This window comes from Cricetulus griseus (genome assembly GCF_003668045.3).
Source record: "Cricetulus griseus strain 17A/GY chromosome 1 unlocalized genomic scaffold, alternate assembly CriGri-PICRH-1.0 chr1_0, whole genome shotgun sequence".
Taxonomy (NCBI): Eukaryota; Metazoa; Chordata; class Mammalia; order Rodentia; family Cricetidae; genus Cricetulus; species Cricetulus griseus.
The window spans coordinates 6,663,385-6,676,103 of record NW_023276806.1 but is presented as its reverse complement, the minus strand read 5'-3'; positions in this window follow the sequence as shown (position 1 = coordinate 6,676,103).

Here is a 12,719-nt window from a genome sequence, read left to right as displayed (position 1 = left end):
TACTTGTTTTACGCATCATGAAATAAGTGCTTTCCATAAAGTCCCCACAATATCATTTACAGTTGTAAAAATATTGTATTTTTGTGAGACATGACTCATTGAGGCTTAGATTGAGAATAATTAAAATCTGTACATTGAGGGCGTGAACTGTGGTATCAGTTTGCATTTTGCATTAGTGGAAGATAGGTGGGAAAATTAACACTGAAATGAAAAGAAATTCATGGAGTATGAAGAAGGCATGATTGGCTATTTTAGTTAGCTCTCATGCCACTGTGACAACATGTCCAACAGGAACCATTCAGGAAGAAAAGGTTCAGCTTGTCTCACGGTGGCAGAGGGCTGTCTGGCCCTGTGTGCTCAGGCAGAGCATTGTGGCAGTGGGGCCTGTGGAAGAGCTGTCCACTTCTGACAGGGCGGCAGAGAGAGGAGATGCAGGCATGGCCAGGGCATAGCACAGCCCAAGACACCCCGTAAGTATTTAAGCTCGACACTCTTACTTTCTCCTCACTAAGGAATCTGGGGTGAGTTTTGAAGCCAATTAAAACATTAACAATTTACTAGTCATAAGAACTCTATGCTTTAAGACCTTGTGACTAACTTCAAAGTGGTCATTTTCAACCTGTCGCTGTCTTGGCTCTTGGTTCTTGCTTTGCTTGCTGACTTTCTAAACCATCTTTCAAAAGATTTGAGTGCTTGAAAATGTCTTAATTATTGAAGGGAGAATGGATTTCACTGGTAACATCATTTGCTTCAGATGCCATCAGATCATTCAAGCAAAGGAAAATATTAAATATTCATAAATAAGGAAAACTTTCAGACTCAGCAACTTGATCTTGTTGTGAGGTTGGCTTCAGAGGAGCCTGGGAAAGGATAATGAATTAAATCATCCGTTACCAAACAGGATAACTTCATGTTTGTTTTTGTGGGTAAGTTTGGTACAGTTTTCTGAGCTCCAAAAATGCCCACATTCTCTGAGTGTTTCCTTTGACTTGACGGTGAACCCTTATCACACCCATGGTCACCAACAGGCAGGGCCCAGAGAGTGCTGAGATGAAAGCAGTGGACAGCTATTTATAGTTTTACATTTTGCCAATACCACCAATTTGTACCTTCTTTGCCAGAAGTGGCCTTAGTCTTCATGTCCCCATTAATGTACACACAAAATAAAACAAAATGAACATATCCAACAGCTCTCTGAGCAACCCTGCCCTTTTAATCTGACTCATGCTTGTACTTTCATGTGGTGAAGTATTTGTATTTTTGTGTTGTCTTGCCTTCTTACAAACCCACTGTTCCTGCCTCATTTGGCTTGTGGTGTCTGAGATGGGAGCCCTATCAGCACAACTTGCCAGGACTGTTGTAGCACTGAGGTAAAAGGACTCACATCCAAAGAACACAGCTTAATGATGAATCTGGCTGAACCAGTCCCACAGCTACCACAGGGTTGACAATGGGTAGACCCAGTCCCACAGCTACCACAGGGTTGACAATGGGTAGACCCAGTCCCACAGGGTGTCACCAGGGATGACAATGTGTAGACTCAGTCCCACAGGTACCACAGGGATGACAATGGGTAGACTCAGTCCCACAGGGTACGAACAAAGACGACAAGGAGGTTTGAGTCTTGAGTACTTACTTCACCAGAGGGGTTCTCCCACTCATCCCATTCTGAGAGAGTAGATGAGAAACCAGGACACTGGTAATGACCACAGAAAAGTGACAATTCTGCCATGCTCCAGATGGAAGCATCTGTGAAAGGAAGAACAGCTGCTTCCAGGAATGATGGAGCCCCCTGGGCCACCTGGGCCAGTCAGGGCAACCAACATGTGTCTCTCCCCTTAAGATGAAACTCGGTTATAGAAAATACCCGACCCTGGCCTTGTCAGTGGGCTCCGGTGCATGAGTTACCCTAGGAGCACACCCCAATCCTAGATGAAGCAGCTAAAGAAAGGCAATCACCCAGAAGACCAGAGGACCTCAGCTCCTTCCAGTTGCCTCATGGAAGGCACACGCTACCTTCAGCTCGTGGAGAGAGAGAAGCAGGTCAGATTCCTGAGATGTCGTGTGCTTATCTAAGACAGCTTACTAAACACCTTCCATTTTGATAAAGTAATTTTTACATAGCCCCACATATATAGGTATATAAAACAGGTTTACAAATCATTTACCAATGATAAAATCATAAAGAAATTTATTTTAAAACCATTATGTGGTAAATACATATTTTCAGCATCTATTAAATATGAAAGCAAGTTCACATACCAATGAGATGTGTTTATCTATTTTACATAGATATTTTACTCTTGACTGGATATTTGATGCTACAGGACACAGATCATCTATGTGTTCCTGAGCTGATTAATATTTTGATTTATAATCATCAATGCTGAGTATTCTGTGGTGCACAGATAACATAATGGCAGAAGAGTGTGTAGGCTCCTCTCAGAAACTTCACAACTTCTGTGCTCATCCCAAGCCAAAATTCATTGAATTTCTTTAATAAGACTTAAGTCAGTAATCCAAATACCAATTTTTCAAATCAGACATTTTAAGACAATAATATCAGAAGTATGTTAATCTGGCACTTAGATGCCAATTGTGGGACAATGTTGTCATTTCCCACAATGAAGATAGTACGTACACTGCTCTAAGGGAAGAAAACTTTTCATGCATGGTAAAACACCTGTGGTTTATAAAATGTTGGTATTCATGGCATTCGGGTGTATACACACTGTGTTTGGAACCAAGACAGTGGTGAAGTCACTGGATGCAAACTGTACAAGTGCTGTCAATAACACCCCAGGTTCATCATTCATTTGATTTTTAACAAACTTCTTGTTAGCGTGTATTCAGAAGCCTTTCACCATGGTCCAACTTTTCATGACCCAGTACTCAGCTGCACAGAGTTGTGGCCCAGGTTTAAGAAGTCACGATATAAGGGACTAGACACCTCAGATAGGTATGAAAATGACTGTGTGCACTGGAGTTTAAGACATATGGACTGTGTTACCTTTGTTCTTACTTACCTGCGAATAAGAGGCTAACTTCTTTCATCTTCCTAGGTTTTCAAATCTGGATTTCTGACTTCCAAACATTGGAACAAGTCATTGCATGACAACATCACACATAGGCTCCATCAGCAATCCTGGTACATAAACAATACTAAACATTGGCTTATTTCTGACTGCTATAGCGGTGGCTGCATTCTGGAACAGATGGGGCTAGTGTCCACTTTTTATTAATGAGGGCTTAACTGTTTATAAACTAGCAAACACCTTAATTGTGCCCAATTCTCTGACTATACACTGTGGACAGCCTATGTTTACCAAAAATGCATGGGATTAAAATTTGGCTTGACATTGCTTTAAAATTCTGAAGTAAAACAGACAAACAATTCTCTTTAAAAAATCACAAGAAAAGAAACAAGAACTAAGTGTGAAACAAACTTTAGTTCTTTTGGGCTTGTCTCTTAATTAAAAAAAAAAAAAAGGAGAGTGGAAATTTTACTTACTCCTTAGTTGTCGCCAACTAGCTTATTTTTGGCTTCTAGCTCCTCTTTAACTCAAAGTAGTAGAAATATTTTGTAGTGAGGAATCAAAAAGTTGCTTTAGTTCCTCTAAAGAGATGTCAGATTGAAAACAAAACACTTCATGAAAATAGTCATAGATAACAAAATATTCCTGAAATGGCACAATTAACTGGTTTATAAACAAGTATCAAAGGGTGCAGGGTTTCTCCTTTTCTGGTGTTCTTTTTTTTTTTTGTCTTTTATCCACAGTATTTCTTCATCTCCAAAGATGTATATTAGCATGCACTTTAAAAACCTACAAGAATGTCCCCTAAGCTTTCTCATTAAAGATGCCACAAAGTGTACATATTGGACCACGGCCTTTGAGATGAAATAGAGAAATTTAACACATTCAGGTATTTCTTTCCCAGTAGCCTTTTCTTATCCACACATTGTTTTTGCTTTCTGTAGGTTTGGTTACCTGAGGCCAAACATTGTGTCAACATATTCCCCAGAATATTCCAGAAATAAGCAATCCGCAAGTTCTTAAGTTGCACACCCTTGAGCCATGTGATGGCGCCATGTTATCCCGGGAAAGGCACGAGTTGTCCCTTTGTCTGGTGTGTCCATCCTATATTTGCTACCCATCCATTGATCAGTGGTCTTCTTGGTCTCCAGGCAGACTGCCATGGTATTGTTCTGTTGATGCTTAATATGGTACCCAAAGCCCAAGAGTAGTGGTGCTGGCATTTCGGGTGTGCCGAAGGGAGGCCACGATGGGATTGTCTTAATAAGGAAAGAAAGATACTACGAGCTGATGTCACTAAAATCGATGGCATCTTGTTGGTTTTGAATGTTGTGGTGTTTCTAATTTACGAACTAAGCTTTACCATAGGAAGGCACCACTGGGTCCCGACAAGCACCCCATGAGAGTACAATGCTATTAATTTAGATATCTTCCTGCTTGAAGCAAACATTTGTGGGGTTTGAATTGTTTTTTGTTTTGTAGTTCACATCATGACTATGGTTTCAGTGCTGCCCCAGTTTGCCTGTTCCTTGTTGCCACAGTGACCCTTGGTTCCACATTTTACCACTGCACTCGTCACGCTGTCCTGAGACACTGTAAGTTCAAATACTCCGCCACTGCTTCGTCCTTAGTGTGTACGGAATCTTCATACTTGCAAGCTGTATCTTGCACTGTCATTGGGATGGAGAATTTATGAATTCTTAAAAAGAAGATAAGGACGTAAAATCAAATGGAGTTCAACACCAATTTCTGGTTCACATTTTCAATATATGAATCACAAAGAAGTCTAATATTCGGTTTAGCTACCAGCAGACAGGTGACACAAAGGATTCCTCTCAGTTTTCCTCCTATCTGATTGGCCATGCTTCTTTGTTACCTTTCTTGGGTCCTCCTCTAGTGATAATCATGCAAGGTACATACTTGCTTTGTGACATTATCCAGTCTCCTGGCTTTGTACATCAAGCATATACTCTAAGTATTTGCAAATGCAAGCTCTTAGTCTATACTTTGATTTAAAAAAATAAAACCTCCTGTATACAATGCTTGTTTGATAATTCCACTTTGAAGTATACTTGCACTTCAATTTTAGCACTCTGAAAACAAGTTTCTGATCATACCCTGTGCCCCTATCCTTGAGAAGTCTTCTCTGTTGCTGTGGTTGGGATGTGGTTTTCCCTTCAAATCTCATAAGCAGGCTTAATCCCCATTGTGTGGGTGGAAACTCAACTGTGTTGTTCAGACTTGGAAACTTTTGTGCAGGTGATTAGGAGTAGAAGACACCACCAGCACAGAACACTTGTGATTGATCACTGGTGGTTTTGTGGGAAGAGAGATTAACACACATGTGCACCTCCCCCACCCTTTCTCACCCTCCCCCCACTCCCTGTCTCTAGTACACCGTGAGGCTCTACCAACGGGAAATGGCTCCTTGACCTTGGACCTCCAGAATCATGAGCCAAAAGAATATTGGCAACCCACAATACATATGACAAGCTGCTCCCCCAGCTGCTGGAAAGACTTGAAATGGAACAGGCAGAAACTGAGGTTTAGCCATGCCCTCTGCCACAAAGGAGTTTGTTTCTTCTAATGTTTATTTCATTTCTGTGATTACTGAGATATTGTATAAAGGATTAGCCATTCCAATATATTTGTCTAGAAAGATATTTTTTAAAGGTAATCTATTATCCTGAGGCAAAACAAGTAAGTGCTTAATTTGATAGGACTTAATTCCTGGAAAATAAAATCTTGTCCAAGACTAGTGGCAAAATAATCACAAAACTTAGTTGGGTTTCTTGCTTGACACAGGAATCTGAAAGACATATTTTTACCTGTGTGTCTGTCACTGTGTGAGTGTGTGCCATGTGTTTGTGGGTGCCTGTAGAGACCTGAAGCTGGAGTTTCAGGGGGTTGTGAGTTGCCCATCATGAGTTCTGAGAAATGAACTCGGCACTCTGCAAAAGCGCTAGGGTTCCTAATTCTGAGCCATCCCTCAGTTTGTTTTTCTGAAATCAATAATGTTGCGTGTCAACATGTTTGTAGTTGAGTTTAGGAATTTCCTTAATATATGATTTTGTATTGAAAATGGATTTATATATTCCTATCATTTATTCTGGTTACAATATCCTTTTCCCCAACTCCTCTCAGACCCACTCAATTCACACATTTTGTTTCTCTCCTCATTACAACACAAACAGGCATCCAAAAATGTTACACTTTACTTCTCCACATGTTACCACGAACTCAAAGTTGTCAATGTTACCAATGGGGACATATTTTGTGTCATTTAGGGAATGCTTTTTAGTTTTCCTGGCCCAAAATAACAACAAAAAATAGCTTTTGAGCCCATTAAATTCTTAGCTCTACATATCACACTTGTTATGCAGTGAAGATATTTTTATGCCACATTAGGAAAAAGACCAAGAATTCCTAATGTCAGCTTCTCATCTTCTCGCCCTCTTTCTTGTGCCCTTGTCTCCCTGTTCTAGCCTCTGGCCCCTGTCTGGCTCCCAGACGCTGCAATGCACAGTGTGTTGAGTTTGTTCCCCTGAGATCTGTCTAGAGAATCAGTAAATTTACTGCCTGTTTTGCTTCGCTTTGTTTTCACTGAAATTCCGGAGGGCTTGGACTCTGCTCAAGTGCAGGCACATGAGTAGTAGTGTTCTCCCAGATTTCTGAAGGTCGTGGAAGCCTGCAAACGACACTAGGTGACCACAGTCTGTATGCCTCTGTAAAGAGAGTATCTACTAAAAGGACGACGTGAAGGAGTCTTTTGGGTTCTTGCTCCAGCTGACAGCCCCAACATTAGTATGTTTACTAGATACAACCAATATACAGATCTCCCCAAAATAAAAACAATCGCTAACATAATAAAAGCAGAAAATTTAAAAAGCATGATAAAGACAGCATGCATTTCAATATGCTAAAACTCTGGATAAACTTCTAGGGGGAAAATTGATGAAATAGTGGATGTTTCTCTCTCGGTGAACTTAGCCAGGCCAAATGCTGCCTCAGTGTGGCAAGGGTGTTGTGAGGGCTTCTGTGACCTGTGGGATGGAAATGCCCACAGGGCTGGTGTCCGGGACCTGGGAGGATGCTATCCTTCCTTGTACATGCACGCTGTGGTTTCACAACTCATGCCTTCAATCAGGGCCTGGAATCATGGGATCAGCCACCCAGGGTTAAGCACAGGCAATATTTTTATTTCTTTGTTTTTTCTACAAGGGAGAGCCTTCTGAGGATCTATTTGTCCACATTTTTTTTTATTTTTTATTTTATTTTATTAGTTCAAATTAGGAACAAGCTTGCTTCAGATGTCAATCTCTTCTCCCTCTCCTTCCCCTCCCCCCAACATCCCACCTGCCCCTAGCCATCCCTCCACCTCTCTCCAGGCAGGGTAAGGCCCTCAAAAGGGGCTCCTCAAAGTCTACCACATCATGCTGGGCCAGGCCTAGGCCCTTCCCCATGTGTCCAGGTCAGGAGAGCATGCCTTCATATGGGATGGGCTCTCAAAATCCCTTCTTCTTTTTAAGACCTTGCATATTTGATACAGTGCGTTACCCCTGTACAAATGGAAAAAAAATAAGTTCAACATTTCTAGAACAATATGGCTGTTAATTTTTGTACAATGCCAACTGAACACGGTAAACTGGGATACTTTTTTCCAAAGTTGACAGCACAGGTAAAGTTTTGGAAACTTTAGCTGTCCACATTCTTATAGAGCCACAAAACTTATATAAAGCAAACTGAAGGTACTTATCATATTTTATTAAAATTAGTGTCTTATTTCTATAGCTTCTCTACTGAACAGGGCTCTGGTCCAGGGGACAGACAGACGCCTTCCATTGTTGGCCTTCAGAGCTTTGTAGGAAGTCTGGAGAAGCAGATGCGTCATCAATAACAACAAAGACTCCAGCACGGCTAAAGATGCCAACACAGCTAGCTTTCTGGCCTTCTTCTCTGCTCCCCTGCTTGCTCCCAGGTCACCCCCAGATAGTGTTTTTCAGGTGAATTCCATATTTATATCTCCCACTGGGATAGTGGGATCTGTTTTTATTAAAAATTTTCTTGACAATTTGCACATCAGTATACACACTGCTTATAACCAATATGGAATAAACACTATCCAGCCAAAATCTCACTTTGGGAAACTCACCATGAAATAGATTATTTTTTTCATTTTTTATTCATATTCAAGCTTTCATGTTTGGATGAAAAGGGGCAGAATAGCTTAGTACCTAAGAAAGGCAAAATATCACTATAATTCCCAATGCCTTAATTTTCTCATCTAAACAACAGGGATAAAATCATACCACCTAAGAGGCTGAGTGGTGAGTTAGCATGTGTGAAATATTTGTCCATGGTTCCCTGGACCTTTAATGTTGCAGAGTGGCTTAAATGAAGTCATTGGGTGTGCTATGACAGAAACAAAGACACACAGCGTTTACTCAAAGATAAATATTGTTTCCTCCTTAAACTGTTTTTAAAATTAGGGTAATTATTTTGGCGGGAGTCTGCTTTTCCAGTATATGGTAATGCAGATCTCCAAACACCCTGGGAAGTTTGATGATTCTACATAGCGCCTCCTCTCCCAGCCTTTACACAAATCATATGCGTGTTTCCTCTGGTCTGGCCGCTGTACTAAGTGATAAGGTGATAAAAATAAACAACACTTGTTCTTGGGGTCATGGAAGACAATTCAAACCAAGACAAGTCAAATCCCCATGTTGTTTGGGGAGCTGGTTAGACCTCAGCTTTGAGCCTAAGCTCTTTGCTTGGGTGTTACAGATCCACTATCTAATGTTACCTTTATCACAAAAATTTCATTCATTTAACAAACACAGACATCTTTCTTATGAATAGGTTCTGCAACAGATAAATCTACCAACTATCAATGGAAAATTTGGGGGGACAATGTCTGTATTGACATGTGTGGACTTTTTTCCTGTGAATAGCCCCTAAGTGATGCAGTGTAATGACTATCTTTGTAACACCTATGCCAAGAAATTGTATGTAATTTGAATCCCATAGGGGGATGTATGTAGGATATATACAAATACCACAGCCTTTTATATAAGGCATTTGAGCATCTGAAGATTTTGGTAACTCCAAAGGATCCCAATACCAACCTCCCACAATATGATTTGGGGCAAATAATTGTCAGTAGGCTCTTGTTAGTCACAATGAGGACTTGACCTTTTATCAAGGGGCAATAGAAGTGACTTCAGTGTTTGAGCAAAGAGCTGAATTCTGTCTTACTGTTAGCAGGGAGTTTAGTTAATAGTAAGTTCACTGTGACTGCTGCATGGGGAATGGGCCACACAGCAATGGGATCTGAAAGAAGGGATGGTGGTACAGACCAACATTGATGACAGAGGCCAGCCACAGAAATCAATTGTGTTCAGAAGACGTGTTTGGTGATGAATCAAATGCAGGAGATGTCAAAAATGGAGAGGTAGCTTCAGCGGGGATTGTGTTTTAGTCAACGTGTGAGCCACTTCCCAGAGAACGAGGAGATAGTATAGTAAGAAATTACCAGTACGGAGTTAGGTAGAAATATAAGGGTATTTAATAGGGAAAAGCCTTACTTACAGAGCGAACCAGCCAGCCGGTGGTAGTCTGTACAGCAAAAAGCAAAGAGAAACCAAAACCAAAAACGCAGTCCCCCTACTCACTCTGACCACGCCCTCACAAGTCCTCAGGTACTCTTGTAGCCAGCCCCTAAGAAGGCGTGGCTACAGCTTCCCCTACAAGATAGAGAAGCCGTCGAGGATCAGGGGTGATGTGAAGGAGACGGAGAAGGTTAGAGGAGACAGACTCCTGGATATTGTTGGAGACGGGATTATAATGCAATGTAAGTGATGGGGAAGTTTAAATGCTAGGAATTTAGATTATATTAGAGTTGCAATTTTTTATAATAATAAGAAGATCTAAGACTTTGCATTGAAATGAGTGGCTGACATAAGCTGATGGCCAGAGTTATGGGGGAAAGCGGCGCAGGTTAGAGGACAAGGCAGGCCATCTACACAGCTATGAAAGCACCAACAGTTAAGTTAGCAGTAGTGTTGAAATGAGTGGGTGTCAGTTGGAACTGGAATCTATAGATATTGCAACAATAAAAGGAAATGGCTTATGCTAGTCAGAAGACATCATATTTAAAGTCAGTCTCAGGAAGGAGGAGAGGAAAATAACTTTGAAGGAAGGGGACAGCCTCTCGTAGTGTGTTACAATTGCAGGTCCAGTAGTTCAGGGGACGATGAACAGCCACCACGCGGAAGGACCCCAGAGGAGACTTAGGCTTACAGTAAAGCAAGTAGGTGAGAGAGGAGCCTATGCAAATAAGATTCCATGATGCTGGACCATGAGCTCCTTCCTCACCCCTGTTTTTGGCTGAGTGGAGGCTGTCTTAGGGTTACTGTTGCTGTAATGGAACACCATAACCAAGGCAACTCGTACAAAAGACAGCATTTAATTTGGGCTGGTATTTAGTTGAGGTTTAGTCCATCATCATCACCATCATCACAGTGGGAGGGTGGTGACATGCATGCAGAGCTGGTGCTGGAGAAGTAGCTCAGAGTTCTATACTGGAGCCATAGGCAGCAGTAAGAAAGACACTGGGCCTGGGCTTTTGAAATCTCTAAGCCCACCTCCAGGGACATACTTTCTCCACCAAGGCCACGCCTCCTAGTCCTTCTCCAGGAGTTCCATGCAAACATCTGAACCATTTTCATTCAAACCACCACAGAGGCTGAGGACATGGCACAATTGTCCTAAAGCCCTTTCCGTGGGCACAGATGTTCCAAGGTTCAGCAAATCACAGATTTGAGTCAGCAGATTTCTGTAAAATGTTTTTGCATTTCAAGGCTAACATGCTTTGTCTGCTGTAAGAAGCAGCAGGAACTAATTCCCACATGTGCTACAGGTTCTCTGTAACGTGGGGTGGGGGGGACTAATCAGAAACAGAGAGGAAGAAGTCCATTCGAGGGACATCGACAGGAAAGAGTTGGGGACAGAGCCTAACTGAACCTCTTATGAAGCCCTGGATTTGGAAAGAAATTAACACTGACTGAGATGAGTGTGTGGGTTCTTGGAACCTTTTGTGGTGCAACACTGGTGAATTACACAAGGTCAAGGTTAGGTTTTTTTGTTTTTTTTTTTTAATCCAGTTTCTGCTCTTCTCACTTCTAAGTAACTGTTTTCTGGCCAGGGTGCTGAGAAAACCACGGTTGCACAGGTCTCCAGTTGATTAATTCTGGCAGTTCTTGGCACAGAAGTACCATGCCACTCTCTTTTTTCTTAATAACTATTCTATGACATTAATTCAGAGTGGCAAATGGAGTTAGATTTTCTTCGTAATGATTTTTAAAATATTAGACTAAATCATCACCACGATTCACTTACCTTCTTCAGCTGGAACAATGTAATGGATTTTTAAAATCGTTTTCTTCCTTGATGTCATATTTTGGGGTAAAAACTGATCGTGCGTCCAAGCAATCTCAAAAGAATTTTACTGACTTGTTTCGGGAAGATTTCATTTTTATATTCTTAGAATAGAAATAAATTATATCTGACTCACTTAGGCAGTATATATTATATTTACTATATTTCATAACCATTACCAGGAAAGCAATAATGAAAATCAATTATAGGGAATGAAATGCATCTATTTTTTTTCTTTTGGCATTCATAACTTCGTGTATAAACCTATGAGGCCATTACATGTTACAGAGGCACAATTCTATCTTCAAATTATAAAGTACTTTTGGTGTTTTTATTGGCTTGTATCAAAAGAAAAATACTGTGACTGTTCAAGAATCAAAATTCATGTGGTCAGGGTCAGGATCAGGGCCAAGGTCAGCGGCAGGGGGAGGGGCAGGGACTCCAGCTAGGGCTTTGACTAGGGCCCTGTTTGCAGAGCACTTGCCTAGCATGCATTAAGACCTGGGTTCCACCCCCAGAAACCCTATAATCCCAGCAAGGTGGCACAGACCTGTAATCCCAGTGTGTGGGAGGTAGACACAGGAGGATGAAAGATTCAAGGTCATCCTCAGATACATTACAACTTGAGGCTTGCCTGGGCTGCTTGAGACCCTGCTGAAACTGCAAACAAACTTCCGCTCAACAATATCTAAAAACTCATACAAGCAAACAGGGACAATCCTGTATTTTTCCTACAACTAAACTTAGTTCCATCTATAGCTGGCCTTTGGCAGAAAGCTCTGTCTTTTGGCTTGACGTAAAGACAGGCAAATGCGGTCACATTTCTATCACAGAGGAGAAGGCAAGTCCAGCATGCTCTCCCCAGAATAGAATGCCACAATAGGCCAGAGGAGCCACCCATGGCATGGTGGCTCTGGACTGGCAGAGAGGTTGGTGCTGTGGTTCCTGGAGACGGCTGATAGCTGCACACGCTCACACCCACCCTGTCTGCACTGGTGTCTCCAGATACCGTCTCTTTGAAGAGCCAGGAGACCTTTGGACTCAAGACGCGTCCTTTATGTAGCTTCATCACTAATGTACGTTGTGTGTGTGTGGCGGGGGAGGGGGCCAGTTGGCCACTGTCCCTTACCTTCCTTGTCTTTAAGAAACTCCAGGCTGCTACCGGACTCTGTCCCCCCCTTTTATTTTCTTCTCAGAGAGGCTCAAGAAACTTCTGTGAGGTCACTAATAGGTTTTCTGCCTCAAACA